The 8,980-nt window shown below is 38.0% G+C and overlaps 1 pseudogene; it reads left to right on the top strand.

Moving 5' to 3' along the window:
• The first annotated feature begins 4,665 nt into the window (after window positions 1–4,665).
• Window positions 4,666–8,708, top strand: LOC126696537 (sugar carrier protein C-like; annotated as a pseudogene).
• The last annotated feature ends 272 nt before the right edge of the window (window positions 8,709–8,980 follow it).

Raw genomic sequence — 8,980 nt, 5'->3', positions numbered from 1 at the left:
AAAAGCCCCTAGAATCGTACCTCGCTTGGCAATTCTCCTTGTGTAATCAGCATTTCGAAGTAAAGATTTAAGTGGAAGTTAGGTTACGACAATAACTGTGTGTGATTGGAAGTAGTGGGGGAGCTTGCGCATAGCATGCACTACTGCCAAAATGGCCTTCTCCAGTGGTAGGTAATGGACCTCGACTTCATGTAATGACTTGCTCACATAATAAACTGGCCTTTGTATACCACTATCAACCTGAACGAGCACCAGGCTCACCGCATGGGAAGCCACAGCAATGTAAGCAAACAAAACCTCATCCATCTCAGGTCTGGACATAATAGGTGGCCAAGATAGGTATTCCTTCAACTGTTGGAAGGCGAGGACACACTCCTCGGTCCATTCAAATCCCTTCCACTTGTTCAACAACTAGAAGAAAAGCCTACACCTATCTGCTGACCGAGAAATAAATCGGTTTAAAGCAACAATCATCCCTGTCAGCTTCTGGACCTCTTTGGGGTTCTGAGGTGGCTGTAAACTATTAATTGCTTTAATTTGGTTAGGGTTGACTTCAATTCCATGGTGAGTGACCTTGTATCCCAAGAACTTTCCTGAACCAACATCGAAGGAACACTTAAAAGCATTAAGGCGCAACTTGTGCCTCCTCAAGATCTCAAAGATATTCCTAAGATCATTAACATGCTCGGATTCCAACTTACTCTTAACCATCATGTCATCAATATAAATCTAAATTTTTTTTCCTAGCTGCGGTTCAAACATTCTCGTCATCATCCTCTGATAAGTAAACCATGCATTCTTTAGACCAAAGAGCATTACCAGTAAGGGTGACAAAATCCGTCTTCTCTTGATCATCCAAAGCTAAAGGTATCTGATGGTACCCTTAAAAGGCATCCAGGAAGCTCATCCGGGGATGGCCCACAGTGGCATCCATCAACTGGTCTATTCGAGGCATGGGAAAAGGGTCATTGGGGCAAGCTTTATTAAGATCTGTGAAGTCCACACATACCTACCACTTCCTATTCTTTTTCTTCATTACCACTATATTGGCCAACCACTTAGAGTAGAAAACTTCCTTAATGGCCCCAACTTGCTTAAACTTGTTCACCTCCACCTTGACAGCATCAAAATGCTCTTTAGATGAGTGCTGAGGTGGTTGCTTCTTAGAGAGGACAGATGGGTTGACATTCAAATGATGGAAAATGAAGTCGAGATCCACCCCAGGAGCTTCATAAGCATTCCATGTGAGCACATCTATATTCCTCCTTAGAAATGCTAAAAGTTCTCCCTTCTCCCGAGAAGGCAGCTGAGCTCCGACTTGAAAAAACTTCTCCGGATCACCATCTATAACAATTTCCTCCAATCTTTCACACTTTGCCTCTTCTGACACCACTTCCGTAGATAGGACCGGAATCTTTGATTGCTATAAGCCCCCCTCAGCAGAGGCCGAGGACTTAGCTCCAGACTGATGCATAATTGCAGCCACCAGGCACTGCCTAGCCATGGATTGACTCCTAACAAGTTCTTCAATTTGGTCTCCCAATGGATATTTCACCTTTAAATGCAGGGTTGAAAAAACTTCCTCTAAGGCATAAAGCCAGGATCTGGCCACAATGGCTGTGTAGGGAGGATAAGCATCCACCATAATGAAGTCCACCTTGACTACCTTTGAAACTGCTTGCACGGGTAGCCTAACCTGACCCATTGGGATGACAACTTTCCCATCAAAGCTTACCAAAGGTGATTCATAAGCTGTCAAATTCTTAGACTTCAAGTTTAGCCCTTGTACAAGTCAGGGTACATAATCTCTGCACCACTGCCCTGGTCTACCAACACCCTTTTCACATCATACCTTCCTATCCTAAGGGTGACCACTAAAGCATCATCGTGTGGCTTTATGGTTCCAATCTTGTCTTCATCTGAAAAACTCAGCACCGATCAAATCTCCACTCTAGTCCTCTTCGGCTCAGAATTAAAGTCCTCGGCGGGTAGCCAAGCTACAGACATCACCCTGAAAGGATAAGAACCAGTTCTCCTAGGTGCAGCAAAGATGACATTAATTGTGCCCAAAAAGGGCCTTGAAGAAGCATTCCCCTGAGTCCCTGACCTTACTTGGTCTCTTTGCCCATTGGGCCGGTACAAAAACTGTTGTAACCTTCCATTTTTGACCAGTTGCTCTAGATGATTCCACAGAGTTCTACAGTCCTTAGTGGTATGCCATCGTTCCTAATGGTGCTGGCAATGAAGACTTTGGTTGCGCCTCATAAGGTCTCCTCCCATCTTGTTTGGCCATTTGAAGTATGGCTCATTCTTGATCGTCTCTAGGACTTGATATACTGGCTCTCGAAACGCTGTGTTTACCACCTGAGGAGCCGTAGACTCAGATTGCCCAACAAAATCCTTTCGGGACCTATTATTATTATATCTGTCAGGCCTAAAATCCCTCTTGTCTTGAGGGATAACCTTCGCCTTTCCTTTGCTTTGCTGTTGGTCCTCCTCGACCCTCTTATATTCATCGATACGGTCCATAAGCCGACGTATACTCCTCACGAGCTTCTTGGTCAAAGACTTCTTTAAATCATGCTCGGCAGGTAGGCCAACCTTGAAAGTCCTTATGGCCACGTCATCGAAATCCCCATCGATCTCATTATACATCTTCTAGTATCTGTCTGAGTACGTTCTCAAGGTCTCCCTCTCTTTCATGGACATGGACAGCAAGGAATCTAAGGGCCAAGGAACCCTACTGCACGTAATAAAACGAGATCTGAATGCTTGTGTAAGCTCCTTAAAGGAATCAATAGAACCTACCCTTAGGCCATCGAACCACCTCATTGCCACAGGCCCCAAACTAGATGGGAATACCTTACACATCAAGGCCTTGTTCCTAGAGTGAACAACCATTCTCTGGTTGAAGTGGCTCACATGCTCCATAGGGTCTGTTTGACCATTGTACATGGTGAAAGCTAGCTGAGTGAACTGTCGAGAAAGCCTCCCTCCCTCAATTCTGCGTGTGAAGGGTGACTTGGAAATTTGGTTTAATGCCCCACTTATAGCGTCATTTCACAGGCCTTTGCAAGAAGAGTTCCTTTTCCTACATTCAAGATGGCTATCCTCATCATACGAGAAAGATTTACTAGGGGGAGTTCTTGATCTGCGTCTATAGCTACCATCTCTATCATCGCCATAAGAGGAATCAAAATTGGAAGGAGTCCTTCCCCGTCAATCACGGCGTAGTCTTCTTCGCAAATGATTGATCTCCCGCTGTATGGCCTTGGTATCTTTCTCTTGAGAAACATAACTCCCCCCTTAAGATTGACTCTTACTAGTATGGGTGGTGTGCATGCTCCCTTCACGTTCCCTTCTTTGTTCAAGGTAGAGGAAATGATCTTGACGTTGGGACCCCATAGATTCCACCTGGTTCGGCCTTGAACCTACCATAGTTGAACGTTAAACTCATTGAAACACCAAAATTCCCCACAAATGGCGCCAATCGTAAGGACAAAATTTTGTATCCTAAGCCCAAAGGATGGATAAACTTAGGCCCAAAAAGCCCAATACAATGAATTTGTAGAGAATGGGTTGGAAAACTAGGCTTTAATGAGTCAAACAGCAATTAAAGTGGATCCAGATGACAAGAAAATGAAGATAGACTGGTTTAAACTAAAGGAAATCGTCCTCGGCACAATCCGAGGAGGTTAGTTCTTATATATTTCTTCTCAAAGTCTAATTACAAGTTCAATTCTTGATTACTACAGTGTTTCATTCTTAATTTCTCAATCCTTTTCTTCAAGATCTTCCTTTTGTTTTATACTATCTTCATTCATCTCTACCCTCCACGTGTAGGGTAGATTGCCAGTGTGGATCCTTATCCCATCAGCACCTTTCTGAAATCTCTGGTAGTAGCTGTAAGGCTGAAAATTACTGTTCAAGTATCACCTCCACATTAATGCAGTCAGTTGGTTAGGTGCAGAGCATTCAATGTGGTGGTAGCAGCTTTCTCTTTAGATATTTTAGGATTTCCCTTTATCCTGTGCTTCTGTGATGCTTATCTATATTAATAGAATCTCTTAGAACGCTGCCCTAGATGGTAGGCCACCCCTTTAGACCTCGGCTCCAATCACCGATGAGTAATTCATCCTCGGACCAACCTCATGAACTCGTATAATCAAAACTATCCTATTCACTTACTAACGCGAACTCCTCTAATAATGTTCACCCTCCTTGGACTACTTCATGTCCTCGAATTGGGCCTCCAATCCAATATATTCTATTGGGCCTAACATTCTTACAGTAATCAAATTAAGATTTTTATCAATTTAGAAATTATAGGAGAAGAAGATAAGTACCAAAAAAAAAATTATAAAAAAAAATTTGCAATTTGGTGAAGCCACTTAGCACAACTACAGCTTCTAAACCCAACTTTTATTATATAGTATATGATATGATATGATATTAATTATTGGTTTAGTTTCATTGAAATTGTACAATATAGTAACTTTATTACTAGTAGGATAAGGATTTTTACACGTAGCCTTAATCTTTCTATATATATGAAACCAAAAACCCTTTAATTTAACCCCATATCTCTTTCTTCTTCATTCTTTTACTTCTTGCTTCTCGTCCTTCTTCTTTATCTTTGTTATTCTCTTTTTCTTGTTGTTCGCTATGGGTGAGGGATGGATCGATCCCAATGATGGTGATCCAAAAAAGATTTACCCTGGAGAAATCATTGTCTATGTGTTCGTAACTTGCATTGTCGTTGCCATGGGGGGGTTTGATTTTTGGTTACGATATTGGTATCTCGGTAAGCAAGCATTCAAGAACCACAATATAATACTATCTGTTTCTTCTTTTTTTTCCATAATTAATTCTTCTTTCACTTACGTTCTATGCATGTAAGTAGATGTGTTTAATTTGATTCTAACATATGATTTTGTATATGTATATATAGGTGGTTTGACATCCATGGCTCCCTTCTTGCAAAAGTTTTTCCCATCGGTTTATCATAAGGAGGCCTTGGATAAATCGACCAATCAGTACTGTAAATTTGACAGTGTGACACTGACCATGTTTACATCTTCTCTATACTTGGCTGCACTTGTGGCATTGTTTGGTGCATCATGGGTGACCAAGAAGTTGGGTAGGAAAATATCCATGCTCGTCGGTGGTTTGGTTTTCTTGGCTGGAGCTATCATCAATGCTGCTGCTCAAAATATTGCCATGCTTATCATTGGTCGAATTTTATTGGGTATTGGTGTAGGCTTTGCTAATAAGGTAAATATAAAATCCCTTAATTATTTGCTTTTCTTGATTTTTTTTTTTTTTTTTTTTCGTTCTCTTTTGCCTTTACTTCTAGTCTTTTGAATGCAATTTTCAATTTTTATCCTTCCAAGATCTTATTACGTAACTGGAACTAGCATTGGGTAATTTGTTTTTATTATTAAAAACTAATATAGTAGGCTTCAGTAATATATTGAAGCCACTAGCTTCGAAACATAATCCTAAGCCTAATTCATGGGTTGCCTTAGGGTTACATGAGTTTATCCTCTTTTTTATTGTTTTATGTTTTATTGAAACATGAGTTCATCCTAAATTTATAAGATAAGTACATAATAATAATAATAATTCATAATGATCTTTCTTGTAATAATAATAAAACAATGAAAGGTTTTTTTTTTTTTGTTCCCATATCATTTATTTCTTGTTATTGGTGTCTAATATCAGTTTTTTTCAATATATTTATATTTTAATTTTTTAATCATTTGGTTTTTATTATCAAAAAGTAATATAAATAAATTTTTGTTTAGTATAATATAATGAAGCCACTAGCTTCGAAAAATAATCCCAACCCTAATTCATATTGGGTTGTCTTAGGGTTACATGAGTTTATCCTAAATTTATAAGGGAACATAATTCTTAAAATCCTCAATTTATGACTTAAAAAAATTCTTTTCACATGAAACTTTATTACTAATCTATATATAAAATAATAGGTGAAGCAGAAAGAGTGTGAAATTGAATTCCAAATTAGAACTCTAATTCTGTGTCATGTGTCTAGAATCTGAAATTGAAGTTGAATTTTGCATCATGTGGCTAAATGTATGTGAGCTCATTCTCATTAAAACCACTTCTATGTATCGGGTCAAGTGAGTTACTGTGCTAATTAAGTTTTTTCTTGATTTTGTAGTCAAATGTGAAAACCAAAGAGATTAATATCGGTGATAAGAACTTGGTTTGGATACATTGCATAATTTCCAAAAAGATAGCAAAGCCAGAGTTTGCATCTTTGTTATAAATTGCTTACAAAGTTTGCATCTTTACATTTGCACTAAGTTTCGGATTAAAGTGCTTCCTTCTTGGTTCTGACATTGAGTTTTGTTTACTATTCACTTACAAAGTTTGCATCTTTACATTTGTTATAAATTGCTAATATGTGATTAGATGCACATTATGCCTAAAATTCACTATCCTTATATTTGGCTTTTTGTTCAGGTTGGGCACCTATAACAATGAAGAAAGCACTGCTGTGGACCGATGGATGATACTTTTTGTAGGCTGCAAAGGAACTTAGTGATCAATGGAATCTCACGCGAATTGGAGAGGACCTCGCTGTAAATGTCTAAATGGCAGATGTGAGTCACTATGTTTTTAAAATGTTCAGTGAAGGTAAAGATTATGAACAATGTAAATTTTCCGGAGAGAGATTTATTATTCTATATTTACGCAAGTTTGGTCGCCTTCTTGGAGTGGATCACTCCACCCTGTCTTTCTACTGGAATTTTTTATTCAGATTGTTACAATTTAATTCGAAATTTTATTTGAATTTTCCTATTATTGTTACTATCATATATTATCATTCCAATTTTACTATACACGTGTACAATCTAATTATTTTTAATTTTGCTATCATGTGCAGAAGCCAATGAGATGAAATTAATAACACATTAAACACTCATGCTTTGGGAATCGGTAGTACCAATCTAAATCCATTGGACCTACTTCGTGATAATACAACTATGAAGGATGTATAAAAACACGCACAAACCCATCTCTCTATAAAAAGAGATTGGAGAGAATTTCTTTTATCAGCCATGGAACTTCAGAGGTTTTTTCTTCACACAAATGCCCATCATGTTACAAAATGACCCATCGTAAAACTACAAAATGAGTACAACTCTGAGGGTTTTTTTTTTTTTTTTTTTAATTTTAAATTTTTTAAGCTGCGAAAATTTCAATCACCAATAGAGATTAAAGATTCAAAAGCGTGAATGGATTTTTTGGATAAACATTGTCACCAAGATTCATCTTTCTGTGTAAAATATATATACTGCTAAGTTTTGTTAATAAAATTTTCTGGTTAATAATATGAATTTAGACTTAATTGAGCCTTTTAAACATGAATAAACTTATGATTAATAATATATCCATTCCCATGCGGTAGCACGGGGCTACATACTAGTTCTATATAGTAACTGATAGAATTACTCACAAGCTTATTTTATTTCTTTACTTATATATAGGATATAATTTGTACATATATGTCACTAAATAATTTTGATTTATTCAATTGCGTGCGGTCTGTACCACTATATCTCTCAGAGATAGCTTCATACAAGCTTCGAGGTTCTCTCAATGTTATCTTCCAACTATGTATTACTATAGGCATTTTGATAGCCAATGTTGTTAACTACCTCACACCCAAGATCAAAGGTGGCTATGGATGGCGTGTTAGTCTTGGTGGTGCAGCTGTTCCTGCCCTTTTCATTGTGATCTCATCATTTTTCCTCTCTAACACTCCAAACTCAATGTTTGAGAAGAATGAACCCAAAAAGGCCCGAGTGAAGCCTCCAAAGCTGTGAAACACCCTTGGAGAAACATCCGGAATAGAAAGTATAGGCCTCAATTGATCATGTCCATGGCTATTCCATTTTTCCAAAAATTTACAGGCATCAATGTTATCATGTTTTATGCTCCTCAACTTTTCAAAACAATTGGGTTTGGGGATAATGCTTCACTCTTATCCGCACTCATCACTGGTGGAATCAATTGTTTTGCTACATTGGTCTCCATCTATGGTACTGATAGATGGGGTAGAAGATTTCTTTTCCTAGAGGGTGGAATTCAAATGCTCATATTTCAGGTAACACATATAAAGTCAAACTTCTTTTCTTTTTATGTGTTTTCATTTATTTATATTCCTATGTCAAAAGTTTCATGCATAAATTTTTATATAATATAAATTACATTGCTCATGTTGTAGGTTTTGGTGACAATCTTCATTGGATGGAAATTTGGAGTAACAGGTCAAGTTGTGGACTTGCCCAAGTGCTTCGCTGGCCTTGTTGTGTTCTTCATCTGTGCCTATGTAGCTGCTTTAGCGTGGTCATGGGGGCAATTGGGATGGTTAGTGCCAAGTGAGATTTTCCCACTAGAGATTCGATCGGCTGCACAGAGTATCACTGTCTCTGTGAACGCGCTCTTCACATTCATTGTGGCCCAACTATTCCTTACCATGCTCCGTCACTTGAAGTTTGGCTTGTTCATCTTCTTTGCCTTTTTCGTGGTACTCATGACCCTCTTTGTCTATTTCTTCTTGCCCCGAGACCAAGAACATTCCCATTGAAGAAATGACACTTGTGTGGAAGAAGCATTGGTTTTGGAGGAGATTCATGCCTGAAGATCGTCCCCAAGTCGAAACCTTGTGCTAGCATATATTCTTTATTGGTCTATTAATTACTTTGGTTTTTAATTTTGCTTTAGTATCACGCTGGAACCCTTCACTGTATTATAAATTGCTAGGGAAGTTCATCCTATATATTGGTTTTTTTTTTTTTTTTTTGGGTATATATATAAATATTTGTTTTAATTTTACTCTGGCTTTGTTTTTCCTTTTCATTATCTAGACTTAGATATTGTGCATGTGGTATTGTTAATGACTTATTCTAGTCTTCTATTGTATTAATAAGAGGTCCATAATTCT

The sequence above is a fragment of the Quercus robur genome, chromosome 8, assembly GCF_932294415.1.
Source record: "Quercus robur chromosome 8, dhQueRobu3.1, whole genome shotgun sequence".
Classification (NCBI taxonomy): domain Eukaryota; kingdom Viridiplantae; phylum Streptophyta; class Magnoliopsida; order Fagales; family Fagaceae; genus Quercus; species Quercus robur.
This window is presented reverse-complemented; position numbering and strand designations above follow the sequence as displayed.